Below are 18948 nucleotides of genomic sequence, written 5' to 3'. Positions count from 1 at the left end.
GTTATAGACATAAAAATGCCCCCTGAATCCGCGAGATTGGTCAATGAGAGTTTAGAAGTCAAAATAAAAGCTAAATCCTTGGTATAATTTTTTTTTTTCAGCTACGATTGTTGTGAATTTTATTTCCAAAAATACATTCTTACTGGGAATGCAATCCAATCCGAGGTCTATAAGGGAACTTATTTTGTACAGTCAAAATAATTCAGAGATGCATTGGTCGGGTTCGATGACATCCCATTCTATATTTAACAAAACAACTACTTTCTTTATGTGATTTTCTACTAAAATATATTTTGATTTTTCTGAAATAAAACACAATAGCTGGGTGATCGTATGTTTGGGAAAGGGAAAGTTTAAATTAATTTTCACGTCTTCATAAATACCACAAACATCCGTCGATGAATGAAAATAGCATGTTCATATTACCTTTCTAGAAATATATCTTGGTCTCACTTAATCCACTGTGACTACCAATTCTGATATGATTTCTTCCTTCACTGACAACGATCATCGGCTGAGGTGAGACTGGGTTGGGATACCTTTATATACTTCGATCAAATTCAATGATAGTACCTGAATTTAAAATAGATCCCTCTAAAATTTGCAATTTAGATTTGTACGTCATTTTTAATCATTGTCAAAAAAAACCTGACATGAATCGATGGTTTACAGGAAGTGTTGTGACAGCGCTGGTGATTCATGTTATCTCATACAAAAATAAATCCAAATCAACTCAAAGTACCTAGTTAATTATTTCATGTACAGAGGAACTATTTGGCTGTTTCACCTTCTTGATTATCTTTGCAATTTTGATGAATGAAAATGGTAAAAACGTTTTTTTCCCCTTCTAATTCTCATTGTTTTTATATGGTGCAGGTAGAGACATTCTACAAATAAGCACCTACATATACTACTATAGGATCAGACACACCCCCCTCCCCCTAAGGCATCATGATTTAGTTCTGTCCCAGAGCTCGTGGTATTCGCCAAGTAATCTAATGCCGTCTCCACCCAGTAATGTTGATCAGGTCGTTCTGGGGTCGTAGAATTAGCAGAGAGTCTTCAAAACTTATGGATTCAGTAATTCCGATAAAACAGTCCCAATATCAGGCAGCCCCGCGGTCAGACAGTCCCGCGGTCTGGGGCCAGGCAGCCCCGGGGTCAGGCAGCCCCGCGGTCAGACAGTCCCGCGATCTGGGGTCAGGCAGCCCTGGGATCAGACAGTCCCGCGGTCAGGGGCCAGATAGTCCCGGGATCAGACAATCCCGCGGTCAGGGGTCAGGCAGTCCCGCGGTTAGGGGTCAGGCAGTCCCGGGTCATAGGATTAGCTAGGAGTACCTAACTCCCCATCTACGTCTTGATATGCAATATAACTCTATCATACTGGAGATCAGATATGTCATGTACATAGAACTTCATCTGACCTCTTATAAATTCAAAATAAAAGATAAAGATGTACAAAGAATGTCTTGTGAATTTAAGAAAGTTGAGTACGATATGTTACTCTAACATGCACCAGTCAGAAAAAGTATGCTTTGTCTAATTCGGTTTTGATGGGGAATATATGATAAAAGCCGATGGGAACCAAAAGGACTGGATTTACCCGTATCCATATTTTCTATCATGCAAATATACCCCATACTTTTATTGTCTTGACATCTGCCATGGTATCATTTATTCTCTATATTCTAAATGCACATTTGTTTTTATTTAAGCATTGGTTTTATGTCAAGCTGAAAGATCTTTGCGCGTCACAATGCCTTCATTGATAAATGTAAACCATGAAACAACAATGTTTTGTTTTTTTTAAATTACGGTCAGATTTTATGGCGAGTTATAAGAATGCTCGGGTCATTTTTTATTTCTGACGGTTGGCGGTTCGCTTTACTGCAGTTAGCTGTAAGTGTTTTTTAATATAAAAATTCCACCATTTATCAATACGCCTAATGCACTGTAATTATATGACTTTAAGTGTTTAAGTGCAGTATGCTTCACAACGCCAAACAATCTGGTAGTATGCAAGAATGTATCCAGGACTGGTGCATGTTCACTTTGCTGAATGACAAAGAAACTGATTGTCTTCCATTACAACTACATATGTATAACGTTTCTGGACGATGTTTTATTTTCCGGATTGCAGACGATTGATTTCCTCAGTTACATGTATTTATAAATTTGTTTTCCAACATATAATGATCAATTTCTTATGATTATAAAATTGAATCATCCGTCAAATTTAGTATTTTATTAACAAAACACAGTGTGCATCTCATAATCAGTTATTACGTATGAAGGTATATCACAGAATAATGACCGTGGGATTCTTTGATCATTACAGTAGCCGTGGTAGAATTCACAATTACCAGTACCGGCAGTCGTACACTGTATCAGTAGGAACCTGAGACTATAAACCTGTTGGTTGGATAATGAAGCTAAATTTTACATAGTAGCATTTTTTTCCTTTTCTGTAAATTGATTTCTAAACCTCTTTGTAGTTGTAGTCGTCCACATCTGCTTCGTAGTTAGATATTTTATTGAAAGTATGTTTTAAAAGCAAACTAACAACTCGACTTTATGACAAACGGGATTATTTCAGCTTCTCCATCGTCAACTCTCCATATCTATGTAGCAATATTCCATTATCACCTGCATATGGCGTTTATATTTCTCAGCTGATTCAATAAGCCAGAGCTTGTTTTGCATATGGTCAGTTTTTAATCGAGACAGGCTACTGACACTCAAATTGATGGTGCAGGGGTTTCAACAGTCTCGTTTAAAGTCAGCATTTCACAAATTCTATGGTCGTTATTAATAACGATCTAGTTTGCCAATATAACCTTATCATTGGTCAAATGTCTGACGTGTTTCCAGGGCCGTAAATTACATGGAGGCGGAGGAGGCAGCTGCCTCCTCCAACTTTGGAGCCAAAAAAAATTAAAATTTAAAGTTCATTAGAATTTATGTTGTTTCCAATAACTAAGAACATGATACCTCCCTTAAAAAGCATTCCAAATCATTTCTTTTAGAATGAGTTAGTCAAGTAACATCTTAGAAGGCCCTAGAATCAAGGATTTTTGCACGAAACGTGTTCAGTGTGCACAAAATGTGCTCAGCGTCTGGGGGCCTGGGCGGCCCCCAGACCCCCGCCTAATTTCCTGCCTCCTCCAAATTGAAGGTTAATTTACGGCCCTGGTTTCATACCGATTGTTAAGCCGTTCTTGGTACGCTGATTTTGACTACGGATAATTCCGTTTACCTGATCAAGATGCAGGGCTCACGGCGGGTGTGACCGGTCAACAGGGGATGCTTACTCCTCCTAAGCACCTGATCCCACCTCTGGTGTGTCCAGGGGTCCGTGTTTGCTCCACTCTTTATTTTGTATTGCTTATAGGAGTCATGAGATTGATCACTGTTCGTTCACTTCACCTGTCATGGTGAGCAAAAGCTCTGGATAAACGATTATAATTTTGGTTAATTGTATGCTAAGACTAATCAGCGTGTGTTCTAAGGTATTGGGAAAGCACATCTCCATAGCGATTATAGCTATTCCACGTTTAAAGATTACGATACAGTACATTATGTGTTCCATACGATACAGTACATTATGTGTTCCATACGATACAGTACATTATATGTGTTCCATACGATACAGTACATTATGTGTTCCATACGATACAGTACATTATGTGTTCCATACGATGCAGTACATTATATGTGTTCCATACGATACAGTACATTATATGTGTTCCATACGATACAGTACATTATGTGTTCCATACGATGCAGTACATTATATGTGTTCCATACGATACAGTACATTATGTGTTCCATACGATACAGTACATTATATGTGTTCCATACGATACAGTACATTATGTGTTCCATACGATACAGTACATTATATGTGTTCCATACGATACAGTACATTATATGTGTTCCATACGTTTACTGGGGTGGATTTGTACAGTGTATATCATCTTGAACATTCATTGAGAAAAGTATAGAAAATGTTGCTGATTTTAACATGCCCAACAGGTGTGTAGTAGTACTGGGTGAAACCGATTCCCAAAATATGTTTCATCAATGTGAACCCTGACCTTCTTATAATTTACATCCTCGTAACTTACTTTTAGGTGATGTAAATTTCATAGCATGTATTCATTATTCATAAGCTGGGTCAAAACCTGAATAAGCGATGAAACATTGTAAAACGTCAGGTTCACAAAATATATCTCTAGTGGTGCTGGTTTCTGTTCGTGTGGGTGATGGGCTCTATAGATACGGGTTTTACAGGCGGCGGTCTCTATATATACGGGTTTTACAGGCGGAAGTCTCTATAGATACGGGTTTTACATGCGGAAGTCTCTACGGATACGGGTTTTAAGGTGGCGGTGTCTATAGATACGGGTTTTACAGGCGGCGATCTCTGTAGATACGGGTTTTACAGGAGGAAGTCTCTATAGATACGGGTTTTAAGGTGGCGGTCTCTATAGATACGGGTTTTACAGGCGGTGGTCTCTATCGATACCAGTTTTACAGGCGGCGGTCTCTATAGATACGGGTTTTACAGGCGGCGGTCTCTAAAGATACGGGTTTTACAAGCGGTGGTCTCTATAGATAATGGCTTTACAGGAGGAAGTCTCTTTAACTACGGGTTATACAGGCGGCGGTCTCTATAGATACGGGTTTTGCAGGCGGTGGTCTCTATCGATACAAGTTTTACAGGCGGCGATCTCTATAGATATGGGTTTTACAGGCGGTGGTTTCTAAAGATACGGGTTTTACAAGCGGTGGTCTCTATAGATAATGGCTTTACAGGAGGAAGTCTCTATAACTACGGGTTATACAGGCGGCGGTCTCTATAGATACGGGTTTTGCAGGCGGTGGTCTCTATCGATACAAGTTTTACAGGCGGCGATCTCTATAGATATGGGTTTTACAGGCGGTGGTCTCTGTAGATACGGATTTTACAGGCAGCGATCTCTGTAGATAAGGGTGTTACAGACGGCGGTCTCTTTATAGATGTTTTTACAGGCGGCAGTCTCTATAGATAGGGGTTATACAGGCGGCGGTCTCTACAGATACGGAATTTACAGGCGACGATCTCTATAGATACGGGTTTTACAGTCGGCGATCTCTATAGATACGGGTTTTGCAGGTGGCGATCTCTATAGATACGGGTTTTGCAGGTGGCGATCTCTATAGATACGGGTTTTACAGGCGGCAGTCTTTTTAGATACGGATTTTACAGGCGGCAGTCTCTATATATACGGGTTTTACAAGTGGTGGTCTCGGTACGGTTGACGATCAGCCAGGTTTGATCGCCCTTGGTCAGATGGAGTTCAGTTGGCAGGTCATCAGCTGGTTAAAAATGAATGGAGGAAGCCCGGTTTTAATCTCAAGTTGGTCCGCTGCATTTTCTGCCTGTCACAATTGGTGTCGTAGACCAGCCCATGGAAAATGACTAGTCAAAGACTTGCAAGGGAATAAATATCATGGGTTGTGAGTCTTTAGGGGCAAATACTTTAAAGAGGTGGAGAAGAAATATGGCGACCCACATTATTGTTTCAGTACATATTTCATTCACCTTTCACTTTAACATTTAGCCTTGTTTCAAATATATTAATAAATATATTATACTTCCTTGGTCTCGAAATGTTGTTTAAAGTATAAAAGCCTCGACTAACGAGGCGTCTTTTATATTTCGAAATAACATTTCGCGACCTCGAAGGTCACGTGAACCATGCAACATACACAAAAACGGTTTATTCCCACTTAGCCAACATTTTGAAAAATCCTATTCCCACATAGCCAACATTTTGATTTTTACACCTGAGTGATCAGCAAGCTATAGTCTGTTTTCACAGGAAAATGTTTTACCTGAGAAGGACTTGCTTTAAAATAATATGAAAACAAATAAACAAAAGCATATATTTAATATGTCAAAAAATGGTTATGAATGTTAGGTAACATAAATACATATAAAAGTATTATACTGATTAATATATAAATCTACTTTTCAATATCCAGATTTGTACATGTAACATATAATTGATAAACAAAAAATTGAAATCATCTGTTATGACATAATAAAAAAGATTAATTGTGTAAAAAAAAAAAAATTAAAAAAAAAAAAAATCTTGAAAAGAAATATAGATCTGCATTTCTTTTAAACAAGTTTTTACATTAACCCTATTATAGACCTGATTAGAATAGTAGAAGGAAAACAAACCAGCTCATTATTTTAAAAAAGATAATTTTTAAAGTTATTTGATTATAGAAATCATAATATCATTAAATGAATTATTTAAAAAAGGGACAGAATCTCAATATATTCTATCATTATACATGTATATATCCTACAAAATATTCTTATTGCCTTAATCTGGTTATAACTGAAAACAGACTATAGCCTACCTGTAATTAAATTCTTTTGTTCTCTACCTGCACCCAATTCCCATTTAGCCAACACAGAGTTACCTGTATTTTTTCAAAATGTTGGCTAAGTGGGAAGACACCCACAAAAACACAATCATTATTTCTTAGATATAAAGACAATGACGGAATGGGGTAATTTTTACCCAAATTTCCTCCATAATTTTATCTTATTGATATGCCCTTATTTATTGTGAACAAACTAGAAATTAATACTTTAATTGGCGACATGTTCTCAGTGAATATTGTAAATATTTTATCGCTTTCAAATCATTCCTTGGGGACTACTTTCTTCGCTAGTCAAAGGTTCAGTTTCTGGAGGACGAAACCAAAACCCATAAGAACAACATGGAAAGAACTGGAACAAATAGCACAGGAGAGAGGGGCCAGGAGAACTCTTGTGGGCGGTCTATGGCCCAATAGGGGTAGTAGGCATAAGTAACTCTAACCTCGAGCTTATTTTCTTCGCTAGCTAACTTTGACCCCACCATCTTTTCTGCCAAATTTTTGGTTTCTTCTCAAAAAGCGTGTCTAAGGGTGTGTAGAGGACAGTAGCAGATCAGAAATCGGTGGAAAAAGACAGGAGGAGGTTACCCAATCAAATATATATATGTTTGCCTTATCCAAAAGTCATATTACATTATAATATATTACAGAATATAGGATGTTTTAATGCATTAATTTTGTAACTAATGTATACTAATAATCTTGTACTAACATATAACATTAATTAGACACTGACTGAGAATGAATTCGGTCATACATATTGATTAAATGAACATTATGTAGACCAAATATATTGAATGCCTTTCTGAACATTACGCATCGCCTGTACTATATTTAATATCACTTAATTGGTTAATACAAGGACAAGATAAATTGAATACATTGTACTAAGATTTATGAATAACTTTTGTATGATCTTGTAGATCTTTACCATTAATGCATAGAATGGACTCAGCGCTGTGTGATTATGAATGTATAGAATGGACTCGGCGCTGTGTGATTATAAATGTATAGAATGGACTCAGCCCTGTGTGATTATAAATGTATAGAATGGACTCAGCACTGTGTGATTATGAATGTATAGAATGGACTCGGCACTGTGTGATTATGAATGTATAGAATGGACTCGGCGCTGTGTGATTATGAATGTATAGAATGGACTCAGCACTGTGTGATTATAAATGTATAGAATGGACTCAGCCCTGTGTGATTATAAATGTATAGAATGGACTCAGCACTGTGTGATTATGAATGTATAGAATGGACTCGGCACTGTGTGATTATGAATGTATAGAATGGACTCGGCGCTGTGTGATTATGAATGTATAGAATGGACTCAGCACTGTGTGATTATAAATGTTTAGAATGGACTCGGCGCTGTGTGATTATGAATGTATAGAATGGACTCGGCGCTGTGTGATTATGAATGTATAGAATGGACTCGGCACTGTGTGATTATGAATGTATAGAATGGACTCGGCTCTGTGTGATTATGAATGTATAGAATGGACTCGGCGCTGTGTGATTATTAATGTATAGAATGGACTCAGTGCTGTGTGATTATTAATGTATAGAATGGACTCAGCGCTGTGTGATAATGGGCTCAGCAGCAGCGCTGTGTGACTTAAATCGGATAGGGAAATGAGACACTTTACAGCTATTTTCCCATTTCTAACGACGGTATGAATTAAATAAGGAGAGTGAAAAATTGAAGATAACGAACAACAGTAATCAATGTCGCAAAACCCATAAAGAATACAGAATGAAAAGCAGGACAGACACGGACCAGAGGTGGGATCAGCTGCCTAACAGGAGTAAGCATCCGGGCCCCTGCCGAGCGCTCACATTCTTCGTGGACCCTCCGTCTTGATCAGGTAAACTGAGTAATCTGTAGTCAAAATCATTATGAAAAGAACTGCTTCAATTGGTATGAAACACGTCAGACAGTTAATCATTTATTCATTTGAGAGAGAGAGAGAGAGAGAGAGAGAGAGAGAGAGAGAGAGAGAGAGAGAAAATTCAGACTATATCAGGTTTAGTCGACGAACCATATGTAAACATATCCCGCGGGGTAAGAGTAACAATCTTTTAACAGGCATTCTATTCTACTAGGAATTCTCATTATATCAAACCACGCGGGGGGACCTCACAATGAAAACCAATATGCAGCTATTTTACTGGGAGGGAATTAACTAGATATCCATTCTTCCGTGGGAAGTCTCACTAGATATAGGTATCTCACAGTGGAAAGTTAATCCGAATCCAGATTATAGGCCCCCTTCAGAACAATATCACGTGTTTAACCTATTACCCAAGTTGGAAGTGCATGGGTTAATCAAATTACTTGTAACTAGAGTACGGAATTCAATGGCTGAATAACTATCTGGTGTATCAGTGGTACTCCAATTCCGAAGTTCAATAGATGGATAACTGTCGGGTAATCTGGTTCCGGAGTTCAATAGATGGATAACTGTCGGGTAATCTGGTTCCGGAGTTCAATAGATGGATAACTGTCGGGTAATCTGGTTCCGGAGTTCAATAGATGGATAACTGTCAGGTAATCTGGTTCCGGAGTTCAATAGATGGATAACTGTCAGGTAATCTGGTTCTGGAGTTCAATAGATGGATAACTGTCGGGTAATCTGGTTCCGGAGTTCAATAGATGGCTAACTGTCGGGTAATCTGGTTCCGGAGTTCAATAGATGGATAACTGTCAGGTAATCTGGTTCCGGAGTTCAATAGATGGATAACTGTCGGGTAATCTGGTTCCGGAGTTCAATAGATGGATACCTGTCAGATAATCTGGTTCCGGAGTTCAATAGATGGATAACTGTCAGGTAATCTGGTTCCGGAGTTCAATAGATGGATAACTGTCGGGTAATCTGGTTCCGGAGTTCAATAGATGGATAACTGTTAGGTAATCTGGTTCCGGAGTTCAATAGATGGATAACTGTCGGGTAATCTGGTTCTGGAGTTCAATAGATGGATAACTGTCAGGTAATCTGGTTCTGGAGTTCAATAGTTGGCTAACTGTCAGGTAATCCGGTTCTGGAGTTCAATAGTTGGCTAACTGTCGGGTAATCCGGTTGTGGAGTTTAATAGTTGGCTAACTGTCGGGTAATCTGGTTCTGGAGTTCAATAGTTGGCTAACTGTCAGGTAATCCGGTTCTGGAGTTCAATAGTTGGCTAACTGTCGGGTAATCCGGTTCTGGAGTTCAATAGTTGGCTATCAGTAAGGTAATCTGGCTCCGGCTCGATAGTTGAATAAATATCCGATGAACCGAATCAAGTGCAGTTTCAACGCAAAGGTATAAAAGAACACCTGTTACTAAACATTAAGCCTATTAGAAAGATTAAATCTATCAAAGTGGAATGTTTACTTTATCGAATTATTCGGAAATACGTGGTTCATAAAATTACACCGGAATCATAATCTTGACATCATCACCGGTACAGAATTGTATTTAGAAATTTGATTGCCAGTTCTTCAGAGTGGGTAAAGTTAGACCTCTTCCAGCTGTGGTTGCATGTGATTCTGTGATATCAATTATTATAGATTTCGTGTGGGCTCAGTTTTTGCAGATTTCGAGGGCACCCTTATCTTACAAATTTCAAACCTCAACGAAATAGCTAATTCTTATAATGTTTCAATATATATTAATCATATCCACGAAATTAAATCCTAACAAACCAATAAAATCTCCACAATCCACGAAAAGTGTCCCCCGCGAATTCAAATGATTCCGCAGTAATTCATCATGCGTCACCCATTTTTCCCACTGGATTGTATTCTATGAAATGCTGGATCATACTAGGATTCTCCTCTTGTATAGCAACACTCCATTGCTCTTTTGTTCCTCAAATTAGTTCAATAAATTTTTTGCATACTGGTCCAATGGCCTAATGGTGAAAGTGTTCGCTTTCCAGTCGGGTATTACCAGGTTCAACTCTCGGTCTCGGAGCTGCGTTCATCATAGTTAACAACTTCCCCTTCACTAAGTACAGGGCATTCGAAAGTTATAGGTCTTTTGGATATCACCTTAAAATGGAGGTCATGTACCGTGTCACGGTAGGAGTGGCAAGATAAAGAACCCTGACTGTTAAGGCCGAGAGCGTCAATCTGCAGGTCAAAATCTGTAGCACTTCATTTACAGCTGGAGACGTCTCTGTATGGGTGAAACTTTCTCAAATGTGTAATTTTACCCCCCCCCCCCCCAAAATAAGGGGGGGGGGGTCTACAACTGCTAACGTCTATATATGAGTGAATCATTCTGGATGGGACGTTGGGAAGTAAAACAATAACAACAGAAATAATAGTGTTGTAAATTAAGTCGACCAACCTAATAATTGCAATGTGAAAAGTGGATTAATCAAATATTGTGGATTAATTTAATCTGAGATAATCCAGGTTAACTTGATCAAGTAATATCTAGCAAGAAATATTTACGATCTGAATAGTAATTTCCCCATACAATACGTATATGTGTTGGTTAAAATTCTGAGGAGAATTTTGAAGAAATATGTGGGGAAAATACATGTAAGTTATGAAAGGAATATCCCAGGGTTAAAATAAATCAAAGGTTGTAAGATTCATTATATTTAATGTACATAATTTATTGTACACGAAACTTGAAACCTCATCACTCAGACAGGGCGCTAACGTTTGCATGACGATTGGATTTTTTAAAATGTACCTTCAGTTTTCCACGATACTAATTGATCAGGATTTAAGATAGATCTATACAAATCTGTTCATTTATTTCATTTTGACAGAACCAGTCTAATTACTTACTAAAAATATTGAACTAGGTACCGAGAGATAATTGGATGAGAGCGGAGGAGAAAAAATGTCATATCAACAGATCTCGTTAATTAGAGATCTAATATCGTTACAAAGAAAGTCATCGGTTTGTCTTAAAAGAAGTTGCACTGCTCACTGCTCAGGCAGACTCTATCTAGACTTAAATTTTTATGGATCAGCATATTTTTGTTGCCATTTTACGGAGGTTGAACTGCTTCCCTTTCTTTTAGTGTGTTTCATTTATCATTTTTAAACAGTGTTAAAGAGCAAAGTGAAATTAGTAACGTAAAATCCTAAACCATAGCAATAACTGAATCTTTCCTCTAACATTTCTTTTGAATTGGCTTTGTTTTCAACCTTGACGATAAAAAATATGTTGATTGCAAACTAGTTTGATCCGGGTTTTTTAAAATACTATTATCTTTACCAAATACGGAGCGTCGTTAAGGTCAAGAGGTGTATTGGCTATTCCATTCAAAGTAACGAATGGGTCAAAGATGTGATATATTCAAGTACTAAATATTAACCATTCAATTTGATATATTTAAGTGCTTAAAGAAATACAAGCTGTGACTGGCGGTAAATGAATTGAAAAATAAAAGAACAATATTAATATTTAACATATTCGTGATTGAATATATATAATTGCATGGTAACAGAGTGAATCTGAAGCAATAACCCGTCAAATCAGCAGAAAATATCGGTTCACCTGTCAGTAATTCCTGCTCGTAATTTCCTATGTGCATTGATCTCGGAGGTTACCAATTCCAGGGGAAAAAGTGAAAGAGAGGCACTGAGCACGTGTCTGCCAATTGTAAAGAAAATACATGTAGACTATCAAAATTTCATTTGAGTGACACATTTGGGTAATTATTACCTTTTCACATTTATAGTACGTTTTGGTCATTCACAAAACGATATGATATTTTAAAACAAACGGAACGTCAGTTTCCATCTTTGTATATGACCTCGGTCTCAGCAAACCGATTATGGTACATGAGGAATATGTTTTGGTTCCAGCTGACAAAACTTGTAACAACATGACAAAACTTGTAACAACATTGTCTTTGTTTGTGATGCTCATTATTACAACTGTATTTTAAACGAACTTCATATTAATTCCACTTTTGGTAATCGTACTTATACTCCAACTGCCCTTTTAAAAGATGAAATTCTTTAAAACCATGCTTCATTTTTAGACACATTTAATATCCAATCAATGGGTCAGATGCATATGAGTTACCTACTGGATTCCTAAAGTTTATTTAAAAAACCCTACAAATATACCTTGCTGGATCCAGTAAATGTTCTACCATGCCCTTATTTTTGCTCCTCACGTGAAGGACAAATGTCAAACGTAGTGTGCCACTACATCTGCCAGATGTGGTGTAAATCAAATGTGGATTCAAAGACATTCTAAAGAACTTTTAGTTTGAAATCGCCAAACTTTTCTCAAATCAACAACATAAATACGAATGACTTTTGAACACTATACACAACCATTCCTCACGATTACTGACATTATAGACAGTTGCTTCTTTAACAAAATTGAAAAACGGAAAACTTACTTTGCTAGATACCACTCTGATTCCACGCACAAGCACTTTATAGTTGAAATAAAAAACATCCTGGAGTTCCTCATTGACAATATATTCGTAGTCTTTGATGATTAGGTCTTCCAACAATCTGTAGGAATTCCGATGAGCACGAAGTGTGCTCCTTTGTTAGCTGACCTGTTTTTATATTCTTACTTTTTTCTATTACCAATAATAAATTTTCCTTCATATGTTGATTCGATATATCCCTGTGAGGTCGAAATAAAAGACACCACAGAGTCGTCCACTTCTGCTTCATACTTAGATATTTTATTGAGAACAGATATTAAAGGCAAACTAACAACTCAATTATGTGACAAAAGGGATGATTTCAGCTTCTCCAACGTCAACATTCCATATATTAATATAGCAATATCCCATTATCAGCTGCATATGGTATGTATATATCTCAACTGATTCGTTACGCAAGAGCTTGTTCAGTTTTTCAATCGAGGCAGGCTACTGACATACAAGTTAATGGTGCAGGGTTCCAACAGTCTCGTTTAAAGTCAGCATTTCGCAAATTCTATGGTCGTAATAACAATCTAGTTTTCCAATTCAACATATCATTGGGTCAATGTTTGACGTGTTTCATAGCCATTGTTAGGCCGTTCTTGGCACGCTGATTCTGACAACGAATAACTCCGTTTACCTGATCAAGATATAGGGCTTACGGCGGGTGTGACCGGTCAACAAGGGATGCTTACTCCTCCTAGGTACCTGGCCCACCTCTGGTATATCCACTGGTCCGTGTTTACTCAACTCTCTATTTTGTATTGCTTATAGAAGTATGAGATTGAACACTGTTCGTTATTTTCATCTTTGATATTTATGATTTTGAAAATACAGGAAAATATAGACATAGACAACAAAAGGTCTTTTTTTTTTTGGTATTTTTTAAAGATATAAACTAGATATAATCGTTGATCCATTCCTTCTCCTTTAAGTCCATTCATTACTTTCTAACGAAAGTAGAATACTAATAAATAACACAGTGTGGAATTAGCAACAACACGCTGCAACTATTTAATAATGTACAAATACATAATTGTATATCATATATCATAAAGTTGGATTAAATAAATTTACTTACAAACGCATTTCATAAAATTTAAACTCATGTGTTTAGCTGCCCGTGTCGTCCTAAACTGATATTTAACACCTATGCATTCCCTTATAAAGCCTTGCTATGAAACCGGTTCTAAAGAACCACGTGACACAAACAGATATTCGAATGAAAACCTTGTAATTTCGAACAAGTAATTCATTATTATACCAAATAGAAATTGATTTCTGTCTAATTCTTACCTCAAACGAAAGAAATCACATTTCCTTTAAACGGAACACCCAATAACCCTTTGACCTTGACGAAGCTCCATATTTGGTCATAAATTACACGGGCAGGTGGTAATAAAAATCCCGGATCGAACTAGTTTGCAGCAATGTCGAGGATGAAAACAATGTCAATTTTCAAAAGAATTATGAGAGAATTCAGTGAATGTAAATACATTCCTATCAATCCCTACAGACAGCTGACGTGTGCTCGACTTCCCTTCATCAGAATTATATTTGAAATTCTAAGATGCGTTGTAATAATTAGCTACACGGAGACATCATAGTACAGAATTTGACAGAATTCTATCAGATCAAACGTGTACATTGTGTAATTAAATTCTGTAATTAGTTTTGTTTTGTTGTTTTGTACGGGAGGGGGTGGGGGTGAGGGAGGCTAGTACAGTAGTTAGTATTTTCATTCATAATAATACAGTCTGCATTTTCGTGTTAAATGTATCTAAAATATTTAGATTATTTCATATTTTTGTGAGTATTGTATTAGCATAAAGGTAATCCTATTCCTAATGAAAAGGCTTTTTAAAATTAAAGTCCATCTGTGGCACTAAATCTTTTCTAAAACCTAAATGCCTACTTTGTGATAGATAAGAGAGAGAGAGAGAGTTAATGATGCCTGGGTCTTTTTATAGTGAATTAGATATTTTTATAGTGAATTAGATCTTTTTATAGTGAATTAGATTTTTCTTTTTATCGAAGTCACAGCATCTCCTTTTATAGGAATTTATAATACATAAAACAAATGAAACATTTTCAAATTTTGTATGGTGACCTAAACAAATGAAACATTTTCAAATTTTGTATGGTGACCTTTACTTCTGTATGGTGACCTTTACTCCTGTATGGTGACCTTTACTTTTGTATGGTGACCTTTACTTCTGTATGGTGACCTTTACTTTTGTATGGTGACCTTTACTTTTGTATGGTGACCTTTACTTTTGTATGGTGACCTTTACTCCTTTACTTCTGTATGGTGACCTTTACTTCTGTATGGTGACCTTTACTTTTGTATGGTGACCTTTACTTTTGTATGGCGACCTTTACCTTTCTTTGTATATTGTGAGAGACCACGATAATATAAACCTTTTCACAAGAGAAAATGCGGTTTTCTTACAGGGACGAGTGTTACCACAGGATTGTAACAAATCTGAGCTAACTTGTAAATAAAGTATAAAAGGAGTAGTATTATACTATATGCTTGTGTCTAAACCCCCGTGAGTGTTATTAATCTCTGTGACAGATATTGTCTGTAGGATTTTATCAATTTTAAACATTTGTCGGTGAATCGCTTTGTATGTTTAGCGTCAATTTTGAAAGTTGAGAGGTGAGGAGCAAACGGAGAAATATGTCACCGTTATATTTGTAGAAAAAAATCTTAGCTCAAACCCCAAAATCATGAACTCAAAAAAAAGGGGGGGGGGGCTAAATGTTGCTGCATGTGAGTGTCTGGAGATGAATGCATACATAAATTTTGATTATTTATATATTTAGATATCCACACACATGCATAAAGAAAATTTATTAACTTCCTTTCACTTTATTTTTTTCAATGTTCTGAACATATTTAAATAGTTTCTAATGTTTGGCACATCTCATTTTGTTTTAAACAAACTATTTTCTATTAAGCAATCTATATGTAAACATAAACACGACACGAGCCTTGTCTACATAACACAGAATTGTGAGTACTGTATCTCATAATTTTGGTTGACCATCAGAAATACTTTAGTTAAGCATTGTAAACAATAAAAAATGGCAAAATAGAATTTAAAAACTTTCAGCTCAAATCGTGTCCATGATTATTTAGAGTTTTATACTAAATGATTTGATGAAGAAAAGACAATTCTTTTTATGCGATTGATGGGACGTAATATGGAGTTATTTCTTTATCATGTCTGTCCGTGATTTGATGTCGTGTGTCATTTGTAATGTGTGCATGTTTAATGTTTGTTGTTACTTGTTGTAGAATCTTTTGGATAACATATTGATGATCTTTGGATAATCTTTGAATGATTATTCTTATTGATTGTGATAAATAAACCTTGTGACCGATATGGTTTTCTGAGTTACAACCCGGTAACAATACTATTAAAGAAGATGTTATCTAAATATTTTACACATAAACGCTATGTACCAAGGTTGCCCGCGCCCTGGGGTTAGAACCTCTACCCCGTGGATCATGAAATTTACAATTTTGGTATAAGCCTTCTTGCTCTACATCACAATACATGTAGGTTTTCTTAGATACACATGGTTGTAGAGTAGAAGGTTTTCTAAAATATGTCAATTTTTGGCAGTTTTTGCCCCGCCATCTGAATTTTACAATGTATGTCCACCCCGGCCCATTGATACTTTATACCAATTTGAAATATGAAAAAAATTGGTATGGTAGTTAACAAGAAGTTTAAAATGTTAAATTGTTGACGCACAACGGACAACAACCAACTGCAATAGGTCATCTGAGTTTAATCGGGTGACTTAAAAATATTTGTGGGGATATTTGTTCTCCTAACCATTATTGTTTTAGAATAGTACGAGTACGGAAATGAACGGGGTTCGATTTGACTGGCTACTTAACATGGCTACGCCAACAATCTGCGAGTTTTCGGGTCGCATGGGGCTTTATGAATGTTTGGATACAAGTATAGTGCGGAATTATGTTAGGAATTTTTTCATATTAAATTTTCAAGACAGCGATGCAAGAATACAACGATATAAGGCCTCAGCGGTGCGCCTTTTCTTTCTGCACTGTAAATGGAAGGATTTTATAAGGGGTGGATCTGTAGCTCTCTGGTCTGTCCCAATATTTTTTTTCCAGAGAGCTACAGTTCTGCAGCTATATTCATACTTAATCGTATAACTGTAACATACAGGTATTTCTCTATTTGTACGAACATGTGATATACGCGTACAAGTAAGGTCTTCAGAATAAGAGCCCAAATTATCAAGATGTATTTCATGACCACGTGTAGACCCTGTATGGGACTCAGAAATTCTTTTCTGATACAGATATACTAATGTTTGCATTATTTTGATATTTCTCTCTCAGAAGAAAATGTATTACACAATAACATGTCCCTGTGTTATGGTCATCGTTGAAATGACGGGTAAATTTCTGTTGGAGATGGCCGGGTGTGACACGTGATCACACATGATTGACAGTATTGAGCTTTCAGAGCGGCCGATCTGTTGGTCATTATGTTAGAAAGTGTGTACATGAGGAAAGAAGTTATTTTTTATTCTTTCGATAGAATTATTCCTTATTAATAACATTTATAAAAGTTCTGAATAAAAGATTTTGTTGAATAAATATATATATTTAAGCATATTTATATTATCAATTATTGTTGTTTTAAAAAAATCGTGAACTGTAAATAGGAGATGCAAAACCTCCATAGCCAGTGCATCAAATAATCGGCATGTTTTCTTACCATTCCATTCTATTTATAAAGTATATGGCACATTAACCACATTTCTGAAGCACGTTTGGTTCCTGCAATCCGTTAAAACTCAAAATTTTAATGATATTCATGTTCGCTTCATTTGCATATCTTAACATTTCAATATCTTATAAATCACGATTGTAGCTTCTTAAATGCAAATTGCTAATAAGTACCCCCCCCCCCCCCCAATAAACCTGAGACGTGAATAAAACCTATAAAAAGCACACAAAGAACTTTCTAATGGTGACATTTTTTATGTGTTTAAAGGATTTACAATTTCTTTTGATTTCATTCAATGGACAAATGTATTAATCACCCTTGAATTTCTAAACACCTGCATTTATAAGCATTATTTCAATATTTTTCTTCAAACAAAGTGTTTATTACAGGTATATTTCTTCAGACAATGCGCTTATTATAATGCACTTAACGTTTATATTACAGGTATATTTCTTCAGTCAATATGTTTATTAAGATACGCTTTATTACTTCTATTTTGCTGGAGTGTATTTACATGTTTGAATGATATTTCATACATTTATAATTTTGAAAACCACACAAGTATTCTTACAAAAATGGCAGTATTAATGCTTTTTAATGAAATGAGTATTTAAAATTGTTTCATCTGTTTCCTTTTTTAAATAAAAGCTGCCATATTACAATTCCCGTATGTTTCCTTAGAAATAGTAAAGAGTACTTCAAATGTTAGCGGCCGATTTGATCCTCAAAATGATCTTGCATCTTCTACAATCATCAAGAGGAGTAACACTTTTCTGTTCAAGAAGAATTCAAAATTTTACCTTTTAATGACCTTGCATATGATATGTTCGCAAATACCATTGTTGCAAAGTCTGATAAATTTCAGGTGAAAATGTAGCTAAACTTTTGTATATATATACGAAACACGGGGGGGGGGGGGGGGGGGGGGGGGGCTTCTTCCTTCCTTGAAAATACACAATCTTTGAACTTTAAAGGTAAGAAGACATTATTTAACGGCACGTTTGATCGTTGAATAAAGGTGTCACGCCATTTTCTGTCCGATTGATTGAGGGTGTGGATATAGGATATAAAATACCATGCACTGACGATAACACCATGCAGTCACGATTGCGCTGTGACGTGTTGGAGAACGTTTGTTTTACGAACGTCAGAAGACAGGAATACGTTTTGTATGTCACGTGACGATTACCTTAAATCAAGACGAGCAAACAGGACAACAGTATATGCAAAACGTAATTGCAGTTTTTTAATCAGTTGCAGTCTGACAGTCATTATTTTGAATATGCACATTTGACGTTCTATTAAATCAGAAGACCGT

The sequence above is a fragment of the Ostrea edulis genome, chromosome 9 (genome assembly GCF_947568905.1).
Source record: "Ostrea edulis chromosome 9, xbOstEdul1.1, whole genome shotgun sequence".
Taxonomy (NCBI): Eukaryota; Metazoa; Mollusca; class Bivalvia; order Ostreida; family Ostreidae; genus Ostrea; species Ostrea edulis.
The sequence above is the reverse complement of the archived record's forward strand: the minus strand, read 5'-3'. Positions refer to the sequence as shown.